We start from the raw sequence: 24,640 nt of genomic DNA on the forward strand, positions 1-24,640 counted from the left end.
AGGGAGGTTCCCTGTTGCAGAAAGTTGTCTGCCTTCCTCCGGTTGCTAAGCAATCCGTGTGCTCTCCGAAGCCACGGAGACAGACCCTTGGCTTGCTGCGTTTCACTATTTCATTTGCAATTTAAATTCCCTGACAGGCAGAAGCAACCAAGCTGTTCACTTCAGATTGCAAAGAGAGAGAAAGAGAGAGAGAAAGAGAGAGAGGGAGGGAGGGTGGGGAGGAAAGGCAAGAGGGAAAGAAGTTATATTAAAATACAGGGAATATCCAGGGCCTCCAGCTCTTTGTCAGTTTCCCTTTGATAGTTATGATGAGGTGAGATGGGAAAAAGGGGAGGAGGGAAGGAAGGAAGGAAGGAAGGAAGAGGAGAGAAGGAGAGAAGGTGGCAAGAGATGGAGCTGAATTGACATGGGATGCAGCTCTTCTTAGTTGCATGGACCAATTGTCTCTGGAGCAGATTTGAGGAAGAGCAGTGAACTGCTGAATGAAGGACAGACACCTTCACTTGTCTCCTCCCATCTGGTCTTGGCTGGTGGCTTCCATGTCAGTTGGGAAAATGGATCTGCTCCAGGATGGAGTCCAAACTTTAAAAGAGTTATTCCAAACGCCAAGGCTGTGGCACAGCTGGTTAGTAGCCAGCTGCAATAAATCACTACATGAGTTCGAAGCCAGCCCGGGTTGGATTAAGCACCTGACTATTAAAATAGCCCTGCTCATTGTTGACCTGAGCAACCCAAAAGATAATTGCATTTATCAAGTAGGAAATTTAGGTACTGCTTATGCGGGGAGGCTAATTTAACTAATTTACGACACCATAAAAATCATCTAGCAGTGTGTGGAAAGGAATGAGGAAGTACTCCATCAAGGACCCGGTGTCACAATGGATGATGAAGCAGCAGTTCCCCTTGTGGCCAGAATCGCACATACCCTCAGGAAACCGGAAGCTGGAAAATGTTAAATTGCCTCTGTGTTTTTGTCTCTGTCCCTGTCTGTATGTTGTATGGTAATGAATGTTTTCCATGTATATGTGCATTGTGATCCGCCCTGAGTCACATTCGGTGTGAGAAGGGTGGAATATAAATACTGTAAATAAATAAATAAATAAATAAATAAGTCTTGTAATTACAGAATCATAAAGTTGGTAGAGACCCGCAAGGGTCATCCAGTCCAACCCTATCCTGCCTATCCTGCTTATGTTTTCCATGCAGGGAAACATAAACAAAACATTCCTGGCAGACAGCCACCCAGCATCTCTGTGTACAAATTTCTGTGTACAATTTTTGAACACTTGCTGAAACAAGCCATTCCACTATTGGACAGGTCTTGCAAGACATTCTTCCTAATGTTTAGGTGAAAATAATCAAAACATTCCAAAAAAGTGAAGCTTGATTTTGCTATTTTGTGTAAGGAACACCCTTATGCCATTGTATAGATTGGAACTTGAGCATCCATGGATCTCAATATCCATGGGGATCCTGGAACCAAAACTCAGCAGATACAGGATCCTTACTCCATCCCAGAATTTCTACTTCTCCTTTTCCTGTCAGAAGTACATAGTTGTATACTTAATCCTGACTTAGTTGGCATCCAAACACGGACAATACAGGCTGAATAAATACATCCAAAGGGTTTCCCCAGGCACTCACTTGGCTCAGCTCAACTGCAGTAAAGCTGCAGTTCTTTTTTTGCAATCACGTCTGCAATCTCAGTGGCTATCACTAGAGGGAGCTCTGCTCTAGTTTAACAGAACTGCAGAAAAACACAGCATTGTGGGGATTGAATGAACGCAGAAGACTGAAAATCTTGGGGAGTGTTTCCCAGCCAGTGGATTGGAAAGAGCAAGGAAAGCTGCAGGGTTTTTTTTTGGGGGGGGGGGGATTGGGGTTTTTCAGCATCCTAGATTCTGGAAGTCACATTTCCATGCCCAGGTAACAGGGCCTGTGGGTAGACTTCAGCTGCTGGCATCAAGCAGCACTGCTTCCTATGATGCAATGTGGTGTTGGGAATGGAGTTTGGACTAGGGTTCAAAACTTTCCTCAGCCATGGTGACACACTGGATGATTTGGGTGAAGTCAGCCATAGAAGAATTTCTGCTGTATACATTTTTCCAAGAAAATCTCAGGGCGAGTCTGCCATGGGCCAGAGTTGACTTGAACTTATGTAACAACATCAATTAATTTTCCTGCTCATTTCCTCTGATAGGAGCTCTGGGACTGGGAGAGACATTGGAGAGGAGCTTAGAGTGGTCCTTTTCAGAGACTGTGATCCAGTTGCTGCTGCCAAACCTGTCAAAGTGACATAAGGGAGTCATGGAAGGAAAATAGGTATATAGTGCACTTGTTACAGGTGGCCTTCTGCTTTTTAGGCCAAGGAGGATCAGAATTCTTTTGGTGTCTTATCTGGCAGATAAAAACACTCATGTGAGTCTAGGCTGCATCAATAGGAGTATTGTGTCTAGACCAAGGGAAGGAATGTCCCATACAGAACAAGGGATACAAACTGCAGGAAAAGAGATTGTACCCAACAGTGGTATGCTAGAGGAAGCATACTGGTGGAGTCTCCTTTTCTGGAGGTATTTAAATAGAAGCTGGATTGCTGTTTATTAGGAGTACTTGGATTGCGTCCTACTACATGCAGGGCTGACCCAAGGTAATTTTCAAGTGTAGGCGAACAAAATTTTGGCACCCGCCCCCAAACCAATCACTGAAAAATAAAAGCATTGGATAAGTGAAAATGTTGGATAAAAAGGAGGGATTAAGGAAAAGCTTAAATAAAGAACAACACTCTGAAAACGGGGGAAATCCAGACAGGAAACAATCAGGGCCAGCTAACACCTCCCAACCAAGGATGCCCCCAGGGAGGAAGCAGCCAGGCTTTGAATCTGCAAGGCCATTAAATGCTAATCAAGCTGGCCAACTGCAACATTCACACTAGCCTCAAACAGACAAGAGTTTTTTCTCCCACCCTGGACTTTCCACAGATATATAAACCCCACTTACCTAGCTTCCAACAGATCTCAGAACCTCTGAGGATGCCTTCCATAGATGTGTGTGAAACATCATGAGAGAATGCTTCTAGAACATGGCCAGGCAGCCCGGAGACCTGGCCTCGAGGGCAAAGGCCAGAATAGGCTGTGGCTGCAAAGGCAGGAAGGCCTCTGTGGAGAAGTCATAGTTATTATGTTTAATTTTAACTGTTAGAGTATGTATTTGTGTTTAGTTGACACAGTAGCTGAAACAGAAGCCATCTTGTTTCAATCCACAGTAGTGCTGTTACCAAGGAGATGGAGCTGGCTAGCTCACCAGAGGGAGAAGTGGGCAGAGCCAAGAAAAGGAAAAAGTGGGAGTTTTAAAAGAAGCCAGGAAGTGCGTGGCTGGAGGCTTTTCAGTCAAGAAGGGCTGAGGAGACAGGCCTGGCCAAAATCTTTAGTCAAGGCAGACTAAAGGGAGCCTAGTCAAGATCTCTAGTTGGGAAGGACTAGTGATCAGGAATTTGATCGGTAGTAGATCAAATTAAAGGCTTTTATTGTAGTTGGGACATTGTTCACTAAGGAGCTCAACTGAGGTTAGAGTTCACTACAATGTATATCATCAGTAGGAGAGTGAGAGTGGAATTACACCAGAGACTACTAGTGTGGTGGTTATAAGAGTTATTAAACCACTTGTTTATCTAAAGTTCCATAAGTAAATCAATCAACCTGCAACCATAAGCTTTGTACGCAATAAACTTGTTGTTCTTTGTTAACAACTGACTCATTTAATCTCATCTGCGTCTGTGGAGCCAAATTTCATCAGTTATAATTCAAAAGCCTCACGTTGGTGGCAGTTACCTTAATAAATCACCTAATTGGGGAAGAGTAATAGTCACAGTTATCTCAGAAAGGGAACAACAACACAGAAATCCCTAACTACAGAGACAGAGGCTGGGATCTTGAAATAAAGATCACCCCCTGTAATCCTTCCCCTCATATAAAGGTGATATATATATAATCTAGAGGGATTAAAAGATTCAAAAATCCCCTCAGCAGTGGAAACAGCATTTACAATTTGCTTTGACACCATTACAATTGGCTTGAGTCTTCCCAATTGGCTTTAGCACCATCACAATTGGTGGCAACGTCGGGATTGAGTCTTCGTAATTAGATTAAACCATCCCAATTGCAGTAACGTCTGCGCAGCCTCTTACCTGCCGGGGCCTCTGGCGACTTGTCCCGAGGCAGGCAGAAGGACCAGGTGGTAAACTGGTGCTGAGATGAGCAGCCGCTTGTGCCATGCGGCCGCTTGGCCCCATCCCACCTCTGGCAGATGGGCGAGATGGGCGGGGTGCCCTCTCTGACCACTGCGCATGCACCATGCGGCTGCTTGGCACATGCTCAGTGGTCAGAGAGGGCACCCTGCCCATCTCGCCCATCTGCCAGAGGCAGTCAGAACAAGATGGGTGGGGGCCCCTCTTTGACCACTGCGCATGCGCCAAGCGGCCACGCCAAGCAGGAAGGCCACGCCTAGGCGGAGTTGCCTCAACGTTGCCCCCCTAAAGGATGGCACCTCAGACAACCATCTTGCTCACCTAATGGTTGAACCGCCCCTGACTACATGACAGAATGCTGTTGAGGATGGCCTTTTCAGTTTCTTTCAACACTATGCTTCTGTTATCCTATATGTGCATATTTACCACTGAAGTTGTTGGAACTTTTAGCCTATTTTTAGTGCAAAAGTTGGACTTGCATGCAGTGCAATAGTTCCTCCAGAGGCACATTTTGCATGCATGTCTGCATTATGCTTTCATAGTCAACCAGCATTGCAACAATAGATATGTATTGCACGTACAGAATTGCATTTCTTTGCACTTTTGTGAAAACAACACCCAGAATTCCTTACAAGGTGGCAAAGACCACAACTCACCATGGATCAGATCTGGGAGTTACAGCTTAGTGTGAATAACTGCCTGCAGAATTACATTTTGCTTCTTCTACACTAGTTATCACCATAATGTAATGAATTCACCTTGGAGATCAATGCTGCTTACAGAACCATTGTACATTCAGTAATGCTCGAATATTCCGTTTATTACATTTCAAGTAAATATGATTTTGCTTTGTTAAAAACAACAATAACAACACTCTGCATGTGATATAGCACAATCTACACATGAGTTAAGACCTCAACAGGATTTTGGTCCATTAATGTAAAGTTAGATTCTTAATATAGGACCTTGAATAATGCGGAAAATGCAGTTTGTTGTCTTTTTTAAATTATGATTCTCAGAATTTCCCTAGAAGCATGGCTCACACTGTGCTGTCTGGGAATTCTGGGAATCCCAATACAAAACCTTTCCACGTTCTGGTGACATGCGGGATTGACGCAAACAATTCACTCTTTGGGTTGCTGTGTGTTTTCCGGGCTGTATGGCCATGTTCCAGAAGCATTCTCTTCTTACGTTTCACCCATATCTATAGCAGGCATCCTCAGAGGTTGGGAGGTATGTTGGAAACTAGGTGGTTTATATATCTGTGGTCCAGGGTCGGAGAAAGAACTCTTGTCTGTTGGAGGCAAGTGCAAATGTTGCAATTAATCACCTTGATTAGCATTGAATAGCCATGCAGCTTCAAAGCCTGGCTGCTTCCAGCCTAGAACATCACCATACAGCCCAGAAAACTCAAAGCAACCCAGTGACTCTGGCCATGAAAGCCTTTTGACAACACAATTCACACTTTATCTGGCAGCCAAATGACTAAGCAGGCTCCTTGCCGTGTGTAAAAACATTGAGAAGAGAAAAAAAATATTATTGGAAATCTTATTCCTTTTGGAGGCTCTCGGCTCCTCTTCCTATGTAGCATGACAGGTGGAAATTCAACAGGTGTCCTCCCTCCAGCAAAAAAGTCATGTGACTCTGAAAGCATCACACACTGTTTTTCTGAAAAAGGACAGCACCAACATTCATCTGCTCTGGTTACCAAACTCCTATTTATTGGAACTCCGATGCCTTCAGGACAGAAGAACTCAACAATGGGAGATGCAAGTTAATTCAGCCTCCAACTGGCTGCTTTATAGTTGTTTGGGCTGCTAAGCCATATGGATGGCAAGCAGATCTCAGAGTGGAGCTCGAAGCAGACGGCTGAACAGAGGTAAGCTGGAACACCCTGGAATGGACGCTGGGCCGGGGCTATTTCTCTCTTTCTTCCGGCTCCCACTTCTTAATTTCATGGACAGATTCCTGATTAAATTAGAGCCAAGGGCAACCCGGCTGGACAGTTTCAGGTCTGTGTGCATTTTTGCAAGCCATTAAAAGTATAGCCATTAAGGTCCTACATTGGGGCTGCATGGCATGAATTTCTAGCCCTTGAATCACGATACTAAAATGTTCAGCATGCATCCAAATGTTCATTTTTGCTCATAGGCAGTGTATGATATCCATGCGCCATGTGCACCAGCCAACACAATGGCACCACAACTATCTTAGGTTCCATTGTGAAAAAGGGGGCGTACAAATGCAATGCAATAAAACAAAATCTTTGATTTATATAGTCATAGTATGCATTTGTGTATATATGTTTGTTCCATAAAGGCTGTTGCTAGGTGAAGTGACCCTCCGTGATGTCATTGGATTGACTGTTGCTAGGTGGCCTTCTGCGATGTCACTGGGAAAGAAAGTTGACATGTATGAGGGAAAGGGAGGAAAGAAAGAAGAAATAACAGAAGGAAAAGGGTAGGCTGTAGAAGTATAAATACAAGAAGTTTTGTAATACAATAAATAGATTATCATATATCATATATATATCAACTGTTGGAATTTAAGGCACAATTGAAGACTCATCTCTTCTGGCAGGCCTATTTTAATTTTAGTCTGCACATTATCAATGGATTTTTACTTATATTTTAACTCTGAGTTTTGTTGCATGTCTTTTAATAACGTTTTGTCTCTCGTTTAAATTATGTATCCCGCTTTGAGCTGCAGGGAAAGGCGGGTAATAAATTAATTGTTGTTGTTGTTGTTGTTGTTGTTGTTGTTGTTGTTGTTGTTGTTGCTGTTGTTGTTGTTACTATTATCATATACTAGCTGTGCCCGGCCACGCGTTGCTGTGGCGAAGTATGGTGGTATGGGAAATAAAGTATTGAAGAATTGGTGGTAGTTAAGGTAAAGGGTCCCCTGGGCTGAGTGGGTTGCTAGGAGACCAAGTGAACAGAGCTTAGCCTTCTAACTGGCAGCAATTGGATAAAAACAATTATTCCTCTCCCTCTAATTAGGACTTTATTTTTCTTTTCTTTTTGTTGTATCAACCTAGAGGCATGGATGAGGGGTTGTGCTGGCAAGTTTCGAGGTTGTGGGGTGTTTACTTTTGTTGTTTTGTCCGATGCCGTGATGCCATCACTCTTTTATATATATAGATAATAGAGGAAGTAGGATATCATATCTATTTCTATTTTTGTTATGTAATGACTGCAATTCTTTTTACATTTTTTAGTTTTCTGTTTTTGTGGTTTTTTTGTCTTCCTATTCTAAATGTATTTTTATAGTTTGGATATTTTTCTTAATAAAAATAATAAGAGACTTTAGTTACTTAGGCGATCCCTCATTGTTCGAAGTATATGATGGCCTTCCAAGTTATTGGAAGACGCCTGTGCATGAGTTTTTTTTTTAACGCATGGAGGTTGGTGCCCAGACGATCAACACACAGCCTTCACAGGGTGAGGGTCCCAACCAGTGGTGTGGTTAACACGACGATGGTAGCTTCTCAATCTGTTGTAGCCTTCTTCCGCCTTCACAGCCATTCTAACATGTACCATGTTATCTTGTGCCTGATCTGCCATTGAGGTCTTCAGATTGTGCTAGGTCTGGAACCTCCACTGCAGCCACCCCTGGGAGTGCATAACTCCGATAGTTATGCCTGCAGGTTCATTGGAACACACAAGCCCCCTCACCATGACAAGGTGACAATCCATCGAGGGGTAATAAGAAAAAGTAATAGACCCAAGATTTGTGGCTCAATGAGAATGAGAACTCGTCCTTTATATTGATTGACTTCCTTCACCATCTATCAATGACAGAAATATCTGGAGCTGCTACAATTTTTTTTCCCATATAACTGGGCTGTCCCCTTTTAATTGTGTCACTGTCCAGTTATACGGAGAAAAACAAAACAAGAGAACCACAAAACCTGTTTAAAGAACAGCATGCAAGCATCAATAAGCATATGAAAATCTGTTTCTTCTGTTGCCTACATGTTGTGCTATGCCTATGGATTGTGCTATGGAGGGCCAGGGTGCATCAGAACTATCTTCTTAGCATCCCGTTCCATATGTTTGCAATCACTATTAAGGGTGACTTCTTAAATGCAATCTATCTATTTCTTCTTCTTCCAGGAGCCCAGAGCAGCAGCATTTTCATAGTCTGAACCACCTCCATAAGGATTAGGTGGAATCTTTTTTCTTGCAACTTGGATCCATTTCTCCGTGTCCTAACCTCTGGAACAGCAAAAAACAAATTTACCCCTTCCTCAATATGACAACAAAGCTCTCATGTCCCTCTCAGCCTTCTCTTCTTCATGCTAAACATATCCATCTGCCCCAGCTGCTCCTCATAGGGCTGTGTTTCAAGACCTTTTATTGTTTTGACCACCTTACTCTGGGCACGTTTCAAGCTTGCCAACATTTTTCTTGAATTATGGTGACAAGAACCACACACAGTTTTCTGGCTGAGCTAGATACTCGGCTCCTGTTCATGCAGCCTAGAATTGCATTGACTTTTTAAACTGCCACAGCGCGTTGTTGACTCATCTTCAACTTACTTGGGCTGTTTTTAAGCCAGTGTCATCCCTCCTCAATCTGTGTATTTCTTTCATTTCTTCTGCTGTAAGCATAGCAAAGTACCATACATTTCTCCTTGTTGAAATTCATTTTTATTTCCCATTTGCTTCTGGGAAATCTAGGACCCTCACTCAGAGAGTGGGAGCTGGCTATGGTCTGTTTTCTATTCCCATCCCACATTCCCATCCCATTGTTTGCTTTCTGCATTTTTCAGTTCATGGACAATATACAGACCTGGATGAGTCGCAGTGTCTTTTCTCAGCAATCCTTTCTTTCCAAGGAGAACAAATTGTTGTCGAAGGCATAGCGAATGGATTCTCTGCACTGTAACCGAATTACAAGCTTACCTATATATCCTCTTTTCATCTGCTTTCCTGTTCCTTCTCAGACTCACAGGCTTGGAAAGCACCTAAAGGTAAACCTTGGCCAGCCCTTTCCGCTCAGACAAAATCCTCCTCATGTCTGCAGATGTGTAGAAACATGCACTGGTATGAATTGTCAAAGTCTGTGTTACACAGGAATCAGGTTAAATCTTTGAGCTATAGCTAGACCTAGATGAGTACATGAATGCCAGCTTTGCTGGTTTTCTCATTTCTGCAACTACATGCCCGTTTCAGATCATGTTCACCTTAGCTTGCCAGGAAAGCATGACAAAAATTGTTCCAGAAGGACTTGTATGAAAAATGGTACATATTTTAATGAAATGTCCCTGAAATGGCCGGTATTCACTTGGGAGCTTAGAATGTAAAGTTGACCTCATATTCCCTCCAGCTACCGCCCAGTTTCGAATCCTTTATTTCTGGGCAAGGTGATTGAGAGGGCAGTAGCGGTGCAGCTGCAACAGTTCCTAGACGACACGGCCAGACTGGATCCTTTCCAGTCTGGCTTCCGTGCGGGGCATGGGACAGAGACTGTATTGGTTTCCATCAGGGATCATCTCCGATGCCAGCTTGACCGGGGCGGGTCGGTGTTGCTTGTGTTATTGGATCTCACAGCAGCATTTGACACAGTCGATCACAATCTTCTGACCCACCACCTTGCCGTTGCTGGAGTTAGGGGGACAGCTTTAAATTGGCTGGCCTCCTTTCTTCACAACCGTGGACAGCGAGTAGAGAGGGGAGGCCTGGTCTCTGAGAGGTCCCCTCTACATTGTGGGGTTCCTCAGGGGGCCATTCTCTCCCCTCTGTTGTTTAACATCTATATGCAACCACTTGCTCAGCTGGTCCGAGATTTCAGGCTCGAGTGTTATCAATATGCTGACGACACTCAGCTTGTGTTAAAGATGGAAGGCCGACCAGAGTCTGTACCCAACAATTTTCATCAGTGCCTCGAGGCCATTATTGGATGGTTGCGTTCCAGTAGGTTTGAGGGTGAATCCAGCAAAGACGGAGATCCTATGGCTGGGTCGACTGGGCAGTGGGGATATCCAGTTGCCAACCCTGGATGGCGAAGTGCTACGCCCGTCTTCACTAGTAAAGAGTCTGGGAGTCCTTTTGGATCCTCTGCTGACGATGGAGGCCCAGATCTCCGCCATTAGCAAAACCACCTTTTTTCATCTTTGGCAGGCTAGACAGCTAGCCCCCTATCTATCTAGGGACAACCTGGCTACGCTGATTCAGGCTACAGTCATCTAGAGACTGGACTACTGTAATGCCCTTTACATTGGCCTTCCTGTGTTGGTGATCCGGAGGCTCAAATTGGTGCAAAATGCAGCTGCCTGGCTCCTTGCGGGAGTCCCGATGAGATGCCACATAACACCAATCTTACGGCAGCTGCACTGGTTACCAATTGAGCACCGGATCACTTTCAAAGTGATGGTGCTTACCTTTAAGGCCTTACATGGTCTAGGGCCGATGTACCTGAGGGACCGCCTCACTCCCTGTTATTGACACACCTGTTTCAACAGGCTTTTGAGTTCTGTTATTGATGTTTTAAAAGGTGCTTTTAGGATGTTTTTAAGATGTTTTTTAAAGATGTTTTAAAAATCTTTTTAAGATGTTTTTAAATTATTGATTTTAGCCGGTTCTTGTAAGCCACCCCGAGCCCTAGGGGAGTGGCAGCATATAAGTTTGAAAAATAAATAAACAAATAAATAAATAAATATATCTGCTTGATCTGATGCCATGGATTCAATCAACCAATATTTGGGGGGAAATGAAATTGTTGAAAGCAAATCTTGATTTTGCCAGGTATGAAGCACGTTGTCAAGGGGTAGACAGGCATACCTTGTTATAGCTTCACTCCATTTCAGGCTCTCTCCAGCATTTGTTTAATTTGTTTACCATTTGAGATATGGGCTATCATTTTACTATTCCAATGTATAGAATATGACTTTGGCACCCATGAGTTTTTCTGGAACCAAACCTCAGTGGATACTGAGGGCCAGGTTGAGTGATCTGTGTGTTGAGCTATGACTTTGGAGACCAGGATTCAAATCCCCTCTCTGGCATGGAGATGAGCAAATCTCAGCCTCAGAAGTCAAGTTTCCTTCTGAAGAAATCTTGCCAAGCTAACTTCTTGATAAGTTCACCTTAGGGTGTCTTAAGTCAGAAATGTCTGGGGGAAATAGAACTGGACTGTTTCACAAGGTCCTTATTCAGCAGGGGGTTGTTGTTACTTTACTGTGTAATGGAGCCAGCAAAGTGACCAATACATAATGCTACCCAATGCATGGTGTTACTTGGTGTCCAACAGAACTGACACTCATTCAGACACCAGATAGGGAATGACAATCAGTAGAGTCCAATGCACATCGGAACACTTGCCAGTGCCGTGATATAGAATCCAAGAATGGGAAGAGACCCCAAGGGCCATCCAGTCCAACCCTTGCCATGCAAGAAAACACCATCAAAGCATCCATGACAGAGGGCCATCCAGCATTTACTTAAAAACTTCCAGAGAAGGAGACTCCACCAGACTCTGAGGCAGCATATTTCATATACTGTTACCACCAGGAAGTTCTTACTAATATTTATATGGAATCTCTTTTCTTGCAATTTGAATCAATTGCTCCAAGTCCTAGTCTCTTTGCAACTAATGCACGCATTTTCTTTGGGTGTCTACTTTCTTAGTGCTTTATGTTTTTAATGGATTTTAATTGATTTTCCTTGGAATTGTTTAATGATGTTTGTTTTGATCCCTGGATTTCACTTGTAGTTCTATACAGGGAAAAAGTAATACAGGTTGAGTGTCCCCTATACGAAATGCTTGGGTCCAGAAGTGTTTGTGATTTTGGAATACCTGTATTTGTATATACATGCATAATGAGAAATTTTGGAGATGGGACTCGGATATAAACATTATATTTTTTATGTTTCATAGATACGTTACACCATACCGGCATTTAATACACAGCATTTTAATAATTTTGTACATGAATGTGTATGTTGGACCACTAGAAAGCAGAGATGTCACTCAGTCAACAATGTGGACAATTTTGGATACTGGAGTATTTCGAATTTTGGAATTCTAGATCAGGGATGCTCAACCTAAAATTATATTAATAAGGGCCATAATTTGCCCACTCCTGTAACAAACAGAAGGACTTTTTGGAGAATATTAACCATGAAAGAATAGCAGTGGTGAAAACAGTGTTCCAGGATATTCTCCCCAAGGAGCTACCTCAAGCAATGCTCTCTTCTGTTTTTGATGCCTGGAGAAGACCTCTGTGTTTGTCAAATCAATCCTAGAACTTGCTTCGTTTTGTCCATAGTTGTACGATACTGTGCATTTTGATGTTTTTCCCCACTCTCTTTTGGTTCTGTTTTGTGCTTTCAGTGGATTTTGCTTTGCATTCTGTTATATTTTATCTTTTAAGCTGCCTGGAGGGCCTTTTTCCAGACCAAAAGGTAGATTTATAAAAAAATAAACAAGAAAATGAATAAATGCCAACAGACGGATTTGGAGAGAGCTTGTTGTTAAAGCAAAGCAAGCATTAGTAACATCCTTTCTATGATTCTATTATTCACTCTGTCTGTCTGTCTGTTTCTCTCTGTTGTTGTTTGCCTTCAAGACATTTCCGGCTTATGGCATCCCTTAAGTGAGCTTATTATGAGGTTTACTTGGCAAGATTTGTTCAGAGGAGATTGACATTGCCTTCCTTCCTTCCTTCCTTCCTTCCTTCCTTCCTTCCTTCCTTCCTTCCTTCCTTCCTTCCTTCCTTCCTTCCTTTTTGGACTTTTTACACCCTGGGTGTGTCTTGGCTCATAACATACCCCTGAATAGGTCAGGAATGGATGGCATCAACTTCATAGCTTTACGCTCTTCCCTATGATGCTGGCATCTGGTGGTTTCTCATTTGCTAAATACGAAAGGATTTGAGTACTATCAATCCCAGAATGCTTAGAATAATTTGAGAATCATAGAATCATAGAGTTGGAAGATACCTCATGGGCCATCCAGTCCAATCCTCTGCCAAGAAACAGAAAAATCCCATTCAAGAGCACAAGGACATCACTTCTCGGTCAGATATGGGGCCTTTCCACACAGCCCTATATCCCAGAATATCAAGGCAGAAAATCTCACATTTGCTTTGAACTGTGTTGTCTGAGTCCACACTCAGATAACGTGGGATTTTTTGCCTTGATATTCTGGGATATAGGGCTGTGTGGAACGGCCGTAGAGGTCTACTTAGTGTGGTATTTTCTTCCCTAAGGCCCTTTCTATTGGGCTATTGGGTTATGACCTGTTAGGATCATAACCTATTGGGTAGCAGAGTTTCAGGAGTGTTTCTTTAGTTTATTGGATACTGGATGATCACTGGGCACATAAATATCTTGTTTCTATTCCACGCTCTAAGCAGACAAAGATTCAAGTAGGCTTCCTTGAAATAACATGTTTGTTTTACTCACAACTTCATGTATTTAAATATACAAGTACCTTTCTTGTCAAGTTAAAACTTCAAAATGTTTCAGTTTGTATCTTTAACTTATAGTCTTTATCAGTTTCTTCAAAACTATATTGTTCTGTACAGCTTTCTTTAATAACAGTCTCCTTCCAAGGAACTCAACTCTCAACTGACTTCTGTTGAGGCTTGAGTCTGTTTGAGTACAGATGCCAGTGTTATCTGGCATCTGTACTGAAACAGACTCAAGCCTCAACAGACATTCCTTGACTGTTATTCTTTTAAAAAGTGCATTCTAAACTGTCTACTGAACCAGTCACGTGGTCTGCAGCCCCTACTACTGTCTTAAGTACATAGAGGTAAGAAAACTGCAAGCCAAACAAACACTTCAGGATATAAACACATCACAATCAGACAAAATATTGGTTAGAGGAGGCCCTGAGAAGGTTGCTATCTCCAACACCTTCTACACTGCCATGTAAAATCCAGATTATCTACTTTGAACTGGATTATATGGCAGTGTAGACTCATATAATCTAGTTCAAAGCAGAAAATATGGACTATCTGCCTTGATAATCTGAATTATATAGCAGTATAGAAGGGACTAAGATATCGACTTAATGCTTATTGGATCACAAATGTCAAGGTGGTGAGACCAAGATAAAGTTCTGAAGATCTTAGAACTTGAGCCAGATCATAAATAGATAAATGGATACAAACTTTTCCAAAGGATATAGGTTTAAAAAGCCAAAAGAAGAAGGAGATGAGAGTGCAGGTTGTAGTTTCCCTTTCTTCCATTCCAGAGTAGAGTAGATTCACCACCCCATTCCCACCAGGGAATAAGGGTGTTATATAATAATAATAACACTTTTTTATGTTCCGCCCTTCTCTCAGAGGGTACTCAGAGCAGATTACAGTATATAAACAGATACAGGTAAACATTCAATGCCTTGTTACAGTGACATACAATAAGACACAAATACACAGACAAAGGCAAAGGCTTCTCCTTTCATTTCCAGCTCTGGAGGTGGTGCTCATCTCTGGCTCTGGAGCAGGTGCTCTTCTCCATTTCCAAGCTGAGGAGCTGTGTTGTCCGTAGACACCTCCTGGTTGTGTGGCCGGCAAGACTGCTTGGAGCATCTTTTTGCCTTTTCCTGTTAAGTAGTACCTATTTATCTGCTCACATTGCATGTTTTCAAACTGCTAGGTTGGCAGGAGCTAGGGCTAACAGCGGGTGCTCACCCCATCCCATGGGGCCAGGCTGTGGCGCAGGCTGGTTAGCAGCCAGTTGCAATAAATCACTCTGACCAAGAGGTCATGAGCCTGTGTCGGGGTGAGCACCCGACAATTAAAAATAAAATATAGCTCCTGCTCATTGCTGACCTAAGCAACCCGAAAGATAGTTGCATCTATCAAGTAGGAAATTTAGGGACCACTTATGTGGGAAGGCTAATTTACAACGCCATAAAAATCATCCAGTTGCCATTGGAATGAGGAAGTTGCCGTCGCAGTGGATGATGAAGCAGCTTCTCCCCCTGTGGCCGGAATCAAGCATACCCTCAGGAAGCTGGAAGCTGGAGAAGGTTTAAATTGCCTCTGCGTCTGTCTCTGTCTCTGTTCTATGTTATATGGCATTGAATGTTTGCCTTATATGAGTACAATGTGATCCGTTCTGAGTCCCCTTCAGAGTGAGAAGGGCGGGATATATATACTGTAAATAAATAAATAAATAAACTGTCAACCTTCAGGTCAGCAGTTCAACAGCACAAGGTTTTAACTCATTGCACCTATGCAGCCTCTATGCTGGAAAATGAATGCACTTTGACACCACTTTAATCATCATGGTTCAATGCTATGGAATCATGGGACGCGGTTTTACAAAGTGCTGATGCCTCACGAAACTCCAACGCCATGATTTGACAGCATTGAGATGTAGCAGTTAAGGTGCCACCAAACTGCATTAATTCTGTAGAGTAGATGCACCTTGAGAGGCTACTTTGTAACACAATTGACAACTGGCCGCAATGGATCATCTACCACCCTATCAACTATTCCCAGCTTCCTAGTGCATGTGAACCTAACTTTACCTTTTCGCTTCCCCTCCCTTTTTCCTTTTCCCTCCCCTTCTGATTCCCCTTTTCATATTTTGCCAAGAGGGCTTTCCAGGGTTGCTTTTTAGATTGAATTTGTCAGTCACCATTCCAGAGCGAGCAAAGCTGCTTTCTGCCTCTTGATCGTGGTGGCCGAGAAGGCAATTCTGAGAGCATCTGTATTCATTCCAAGAGGCATTAGACAGAGGAGCTCCAGCCGGCAGCCGCCTGGACTGATCGCTTCCTGCTCCCTTCTTGAAATGCCTGAGTAATGCGGCATCACCTTCCCTTCAGCCTCACCATCTCTCTTGCTTCTCCTTCATTCATTTATTTACTTAGCATCCATTTATCATTTATCATATCTCTAAAGCAGCTCGGGCTGGGGAAAGATTCTTTTTGCTGTTCAAGCTCTGAGGACTGCCATTGTTTCTAAATTGAGCTAACTGTAATTATTGGATTAGACAATTCTTTTTTTATTAACCTCTTTGCCACATAAATACATGAGCCTGTGGATTTGGTGAATGTTTATATCATGCATGGGCAAGCTTGTGCCCTCCAGATGTTTTGGACTTCAACTCCCATGATTTCTTACAACCAGTAGGCTGTTAGAAATGGTGGGAGTTGAAGTCCAAAACATCTGGAGTGTCGCACCTCAGAATAGTTCACCTTGCTATAGACACCCAGTCACACACAGGAGAAAGTCTTTTGTAGTTTTATTGAGCAAAAGCAGATATGAATCAAAGCAAGCAGTAATAAGGTTTTCAAGATTGCAGTAAAAGAGTCAATAGAAATCCAATAGTTCATAAGCCATAAGAATCCATAAGTCCATAAGCCAAAACAGTAGACGCTAGATCCCAAAGAACAAAAGCCCAAAGGTTTCAAAGATCCAGGAACAGGAAACTTCTCTTAGGCATGAAGCAGGAACATCCACTCAGATGAAGCGAGAATTTGCTTTGACAAAATCTATCTCAAAACACACACTTTTAAAAGCAACCCAAAAATGCATGTCTCTTTCCTGCAGAGGCCTCTCTCTTCCCCGCCAATCTTACACTCCTACGAGGCTGTACTCCCTTCCATAACAACCAGTCCGCCCTAGATAATGATGGTGCCCCTTCAAGATCCTCGTTATCTTGCACCTGAACTGGGGCTGAAGACACCGGGGCTTGAGACATCTCTTGTTCATAAATTCCCATGGGAATGTCATCCTGGCTGTTATCTATGGCCAGCTGGGTCGGCTGGGTCAACAGTTCATTCTGATCAAGCTGCTCTCTCGAGCCTCTGAATCAGCCTGTATCATTCCCATTCCCATGCCATCATCCTGAAATTCATCCTGCATCCCATCATCTGGCTCTTGTATCTGAAACCCAGAATCCCCTTCTTCATCCTCACTCTGGCTATGCTGTGGCTGAGTCACAATATGGAGAGCCCAAGTTTGCCAATGCCTGGTTTATACTTACCACAACATCCAGCATGCTTTCTCATGCTTATATCTTACCCAAGGTGAACGCTGAAATTCACGAATAAACTCAATAGCATCACTAGAAGGGTGCGGACCTTCCCGGGTGACACCATTAGAGAACATGACTCCAAAATGATTTGCTTATAAAATTTTTGTTTAGAGTTTCAGCATGGAGGGGAGTTGAACTGGATGGCCCTTGTGGTCGCTTCCAAATCTTAAGATTTTAAAATTCTGAGATCTCTTATTTTAAAAATATCCCCGTTAGTTAGCTATAACCACAAAACATGGTGCATCAGCCCAGTTTGCCCACTTTGCAATATGGAAACCTTTCAGATATTTAAACATGGCTCTCACATCCCCTCTCAATCTTATTTTCTCCAGGCTAAGCGGCTGAGGGGGAAAAGGAAGGGGCCTGAGGCTGTTAGGAATTGTGGGAGTTGAAGTCCAAAACACCTGGAGGGCCAAGGTTTGCCCAGGCTTGATCTACACAGTAGAATGAATGCAGTCCGACCCCTTTAGAACTGCTATAGCACTCAATGCTGTGGAAGCATGCTGGGAATTGTAGCGTCACAAGGACTTTATTATCTTATGTATCTGTTGCTTTCCTCTCTTTTGGGTTCTTGGCCAAACCAATCTGTTTGCAAAAATATATAGAAAAGGTGAAGTTTATCCTAGCTTCAGTCCCCTGTTTGGGGAATGGAAAAACTGCCATCAAGATTTCAACAAGAGCTGGCATTGAATCAGAGTTGTACTGTAAATATGTAGATGTTTATAACTCCAGCTGGAGAATTGGTTGTCGAAGATTCAGTTGCAGAAAACTGCTCTTGGCAAATACCCCCCCCCCCTCAAAAAATACATGAAGTGCTACATGCTTTCTAACCTTTGTAAAATAATGCGGTGAAGGAGAGCTGTGAGTTTTTTGGATTGCTGTGAGTTTTCCAGGCTGTATGACCATGTTCCAGAAGCATTCTCTCCTGACGTTTTGCCCACATCTATGGCAGGCATCCTCAGAGGTTATGAGGTGTGTTGGAAACTAGGCAAATGGGGTTTATATATCTGTGGAAGGTCCAGGGTGGGAGAAAGAACTATTTTATGAATCTGATGCTCTTTCCTATGATGTAAATCACAACTCCCATGATCCACCAGCCAGTGTGGCCTGTGCCAGGGGAATCTGGGAGTTGTCATTCAAACCAAAATATTTTCTGAAGCTGTTTTAATCAGAGGTGCATTGCTGTCCCCTCTGGGGAGAAACCAACAGAGAAAGGCTTAACAAAATGCATTGGATTTAAACGAACAAGAGAACTTGGCTCAAGTCACCGAAAGGACCTGGGAAACGTTTCTTCTGGCACCGTATTGGCATAAGCTTTGCAAAGGAAAAAAAAGTTCATTAAACTGTCAAACAGCATTTCTGTGATCACGGGAACAGCAAAACATTTTGGAACGACAGCCCGCAGGACAGGAAAAAGTTTGCAGAGAGAAACATCAGAGTTGGAGAGAGCTTTGAAATCCTAAGCAGGCTTGTGGCTGGGATTCTGGGACACCGTGTTGTTTTCCCAAAGCTCAGAAAAACGTGTGGATTTCCTCAAAGGAGGCTTAAATGCCTACTTCTCCCTCTACACATGCAAATACGCCTTTTGCTAAATTTCTAAGGGGTTGCAGATTGTGGAGGAGAAGTAACAGAACTGTTGAGTAGCTTAGGGCCAATTTACACATTGAGCAAAGAGGTGCAGATGAGGACATTTTGTAAAGAATACACAAAGATTTGATCCTGCAAGCATCCTTGGTGGATGTGGAGAATGTGCTTTTATTCCTTCTCCACCACCTCACCTTCTCCATCACCTGTAGTTGTTTTTCTTAATTTGTTTATCCTATTATGCTTATATTATTGATGCACTGTGATTGTTGTTTATGCAATTTTAATATGTTGTAAGCCACTTCAGGTCCCGTGGGGGTGAAAAGTGGGATATAAATAATAATAATAATAATAATAATAATAATAATAATAATAATAATAATAATAATTGAATCAAACACAATGCACAATACTGAGAAGGGCTTTAAAATGACAATGGAAGTAGATCATTGAAAAAAGGGCCCAATGTCACAATCTGACTCAGTCTTCAATATGGGAAGATGGGAAAGAGTAATGGTTGGGGTTGTTATAAAATGAGTCTGTATGCAAGTTTGGGAATACAGTTATGGTATGTATAGTTTTTCAAATTTGTGGGGGTCCTGTACTCCCAATCCCTGCAAATGTGCCAATGAAAACATTTCATAATGACTTATATTATAGAATAAGACAAAAATGTTTGGCTACAACATTTGTGGAACTCCCTCCCCAATGACACCCGGCAGGATCCGTCCTTTCTGGGCTTTAGAAAGAAATTAAAGACTTGGCTATGTGCACAAGCATTTAACGAATAAGCTTTAATGGCTTCGACACGGTCTGGATCAAGGATTATGCGCAAGGTTTTTTGGACGAATGGATTCATGCACTTTATATATTTTAACGTTGTATATTGTTTTATTTGTTTAATGCCTAATTGTTTTTAATTGCTCTATGTTTTATTCCATTGTATTGTTGTTTATTGGCATTGAATCTTGCCAGATTTGTAAGCCGCCTTGAGTCCCCTCTGGTGAGAAAGGCGGGATAGAAGTGAATAAATAAATAAATACAATCTATCACTACCCTCTTAGAGTATAACCCTCTCTAAACAGTGGGGCTCCTCTCCTCCACCAATGCAGAGTTGGTTCTCAGCATTAATGCACACCTCAGAGCCATTCATTGGATGGGTAAAGTAGAGTCCAAAGACAGTAAGCTGGGAATTTGGGGCAGCAGTTGTTCTCTTTACTCCTGGTAATAAAAATGCAGTCAGACGTTTCCTGCCGCTGCCCAGTCTCTCTGGTCACTAAAGGATGGTGGCATTTTGCAATGACACTGTGAAGCTACCAGGGAGGTGCTCCACAAGGGAGTAGTGAATGAGTTCCTCTTTGTGTAATAAACTCCAAAGCATATATACAGTAGAGTCTCACTTATCCAACACTCACTTATCCAACGTTCTGGATTATCCAACACATTTTTGTAGTCAATGTTTTCAATACATCATGATATTTTGGTGCTAAATTCGTAAATACAGTAATTACTACGTAGCATTACTGCTTATTGAACTACTTTTTCTGTCAAATTTGTTGTATAACATGATATTTTGGTGCTTAATTTGTAAAATCATAACCTAATTTGATATTTAATAGACTTTTCCTTAATGCCTCCTTATTATCCAACATTCTGCCGGCCCGTTTATGTTGGATAAGTGAGACTCTACTGTACTTGCAACATTCACAGTACTTTGAATACAATGAGAAAAGGATTCAGCACCTTGGAGAGCTCACATCAAAATCAAAGTCTCATTAAGCCAGTGGTGTTAAACTTGTTGTCCTCTAGATGTTTTGGATTTCAACTTCCAGAATTCCTGGCCATTGGACACGCTGACTATACCCCTGTGAGATGGAGGCCCAAACATCTAGACGTCCACAAGATTGACACCTCTGCCTTAAGCAATGAAGCCATCAGCCGCTTCTGGGAATGGACAAGCTCAAGGCCTAGGTATCTGCTGCACAATTGGATGAAAGATTATGAAATCCAAGAATAACACCTGTGAATGCTTTGTTTAAAACGCAAAAGATCATTTACCTTCTCTGGTTCTGAGCATAAGGAAATCCTTTTAAAAATTGCTCTTGGTTCTGATATGCTAGAATTTAAACTTGAAGACCATAAGAGGTAAAGAGGTCTTTTTTTTGTGCTACAGCTCCTTGAATCCTTAGTCGGTTGACTGACTGGCATTAGTAGCTGGGAAAATGTGAGAGCTAGAAGCCCCAAAATGGTAACTTTTCCAAGCTTTTGTTTTGGTAATTGGGAAAACAATGACATTTGAAATGAGAACAGATGGGTTTCGTTTTTTGGATGGGAAATCGATCAGCATTGGCCTTGTGCATAATTTTCCAATGGTTCTTCTAGTGAAAGTCTGTACAACCTCTGGCCCTGCAGGTGTTTGTGACTCCAACTCCCAGAAACCCTAGCCAGTTTGTCGAATGGTCAGGAATTCTGGAAGCCAAAGTCCAAAACACCTGGGAAGCCACAGGTTGTGCAGGCCTGTTCTAGTGATATCTAGACAATAAAGGAAGAAGAATGAGCAGAGAAAAATTTGGCAAGAGTTAAGTTAATTTAGTACATTAACAACCCAACAATTATTTCTTTTAAATATAGAATTTGCTGAAACAACTTCCAGCCGCTTCTCTTTTGAATCCCCCCACCTCTTATAATCACTGCATAATAAAGTAATTAGTAATTTGTGTCACTCCTGTAATTTTTCTTCTTGGAATAATCAGGAGGGTGAGAGAGTTCCACATGTAGCACATGTCGGAAAAAAAGAGAAGAAGACGGGGAAGAAACATACATTAGACACTGTGGAAAGGAAGATAACAATTAAAAGCTGGCATTTTGAACTCTTTCACAATTAGTAATAAGTGTTTTCCTTCTTCAAAGTGGTGACTGAATCAATCACAGCAATGTCATAATTACAAAAATTTGAACTCTCCCTAGGCACCAAGATGACTAAACTGAGGCTGTCATATTCATTCTTGGAAAGCAGAAGGAAAAGAGGAAGACTGACTTCCAGAGACTCAACCAAAAATAATCGTAATCTGAGTTTGGAAGACCTAAGCAGAGTTGTTGAGGATTGGGTGACTTGGATGTCTCTCATAGGGTCACCATAGCATACACTGAGATTAACTTGAGGCCAGATAACAACAACAAAAGATAGAAGTCAGTAGGAAAAGAAAAGGACAACATTTCAGATGGATACATTCAGTCAAGAAGCCATGGCCCCAAGTTTTCAAGACTTGTGCAGGGCTGTTGAAAATAGGGTGACTTGGAGATCTCTCATGCCATAGGTTTCAAGTCATAAAATATGAGGGTTGAATGAAAAATAATGCCTCCACCTTCGTTATTTCAGTTTGGATGGGAATATTTTAATAAATTAAATACAGAAATAATAAATTAAACACAGAAACTACCACTATTCACTTTTCCACATAATCACCAGACAATTGGATACATTTCTGCCAACAATGAACCAGGTTTCTGAAGCCGTCACAGAAGAAGTCGACACTCTGTTTCCGCAACCAGCATCTCACAGGACCCATTGTGCACAGATCTTCCAATAGCCAAGCAAAGCAATAATGTGACCCACACGTTCTTGTGAAATGCCGATGATGCTTGAAATTTCTCTCTGATACAATGATCGTCCTGAATCAATCTGTCAACCTTTTGCTTGTGAAACTTGGTGGTTGCTGTCACAATACATCCAACTCTTTGTTTGTTACGCAAGTCAGATGTTCCCACCTCAACATCTTTAAACTTACTTGCCCAATGACGCACAGGTCTCACATCAACACAACCTCCATAAACAGCTTGCATTCTCTGATGAATCTCCTTTGGTGACACCATCTGTTGTCAAGAATTCAGCGACTGCATGTTGCTTAAGTTGCATTGACTGACCGTCTGCACAGGGTTCCATACTTCGCACTTTAACAACATAACCATTCAATGCTAAGGCTTCCCGCCAAATGGAACTGTAGAGGAGAGTCTACTGAACAAGCCAGGACCTGCCGCAGACCAGGACTGCCATCTGTTGAGGAGTTACAAAGGTGGAGGCATTACTTTTCATTCAACCCTTGTACATTTGGGTGGATGCAGACCAAGGAAGCCACGGCAGAGTGCCACAGACAGGAACATCTGCAGGAAGTTGATAAACTAAACCTGTCAGACAGTTATGGTGTTGGAAGATATCACAGCTTGGAAAGTTGGCATTGTACTGATGATGGATTCAAGAGGAAAAGATGGAAAACAGGGAGCAAAGAAGATGAATGATTCAATCCTGCAATCCAGTATCTATTTACTTGGGAGTAAGTCCTATTAAACTTAATGCAACTTACATCTGAATAGTGAGGTGTGGGATTTTGTTTTTAAACATGTGGTGTGCCTTCAAATCATTCCTGATTGATGGAAATCTTATGGCAGGGTTGTCAAACTCATTTACACTCAGTGTCAAATCACCCTGATGGTTGCCTTCAAAAGGTCATTGAATCCATGGATGGAGAATCTACAGAGGGCCAATTGTACATTTTCTGCATCGAGGTCAGAGCTCTTTAGTTTTTACTCAGTTTGGATCCCCAGATGTTATTGAATGATAACTCCTATCGCTTTTGATAATCTCCCATGTGAATTGGGATAATGGGAATTGTAACCCAACAGCCCTTGTGGGTCTGAGGTTGGGCAAAGGTTAAAGGACATTTTATAGTCAGATATTGTATCCACAAGCTGGGCTGTGATGCAGCTGGCTAGTAACCAACTGCAATAAATCACTAGTGACCGAGAGGTCATGAGTTTGAAGCCCGGGTCGGGTTAAGCCCCCGACCATTAAATAACCCAGCTTGCTGTTTACTTAAGTAGCCCAAAAGACAGTTGCATCTGTCAACTAGGAAATTTAGGTATGCTTTATGCGGTAGGCTAGTTTAACTAATTTACAACATCATGAAAAGGAAAGGAATGAGGAAGTAGAGCACTCGCTGTCACTCGTGGATGATGAAGTAACAGCTCCCCCTGTGGCTGGAATTGAGCATACCCTCATGAAGCTGGAAGTGTTAAAATTGCCTCTGTGTGTGTCTATACTGTATGTTGTTTGTCTGATGGCATTGAGTGTTTGCCATATATATGTTCATTGTAATCCGCCCTGAGTCCCCTTCGGGGTGAGAAGAGCGGAATATAAATACTGTAAATAAATAAATAAATAAATGTATCTAAATCCAAACCCCACTCCCCTGACTAAACAGAACAAACTGCAGTCTTCCAGAAGTTGCTATATCACAGCTTCCATCAGCCCTAGTCATAATGTCTCATGATGAGGAATACAGGAGTTGCAGTCTAGCATCTGGAGGGTCACATATATGGTGTACTGGATTTGGCCTTCAGGTCTTGAGTTTGACTCATGTGCATTAAAGCAAATATGTTGTGGATGTTCTTGGTGAGATTTTTTCAGAGGAGTTTAACCATTGCTTTGCTTTGGGGCTGAGAGAATGTGACTTGATATGACAGCCATGTATAAATATGTGAAAGGGTGTCATAAGGAAGAGGGAGAAGGCTTGTTTTCTGCTGCTCTTGAAACTAGGACTAGGAGCAGTAGGTTCAAATTAAAGGAATGGAGATTCTGCCTGAACATTAGGAAGAACTTCCTCACCGTATGAGATATTCAGCAGTGGAACTCTCTGCCTCAGAGTGTGGTGGAAGCTCCTTCCTTGGAAACTTTTAAACAGAGGCTGGATGGCCATAGTCAGGGATACTTTGTACGTTTACTGCATGGCTAAATGGGGTTGGACTAGATGGCCCAT

Source organism: Anolis carolinensis, chromosome 5 (assembly GCF_035594765.1).
Source record: "Anolis carolinensis isolate JA03-04 chromosome 5, rAnoCar3.1.pri, whole genome shotgun sequence".
Classification (NCBI taxonomy): domain Eukaryota; kingdom Metazoa; phylum Chordata; class Lepidosauria; order Squamata; family Dactyloidae; genus Anolis; species Anolis carolinensis.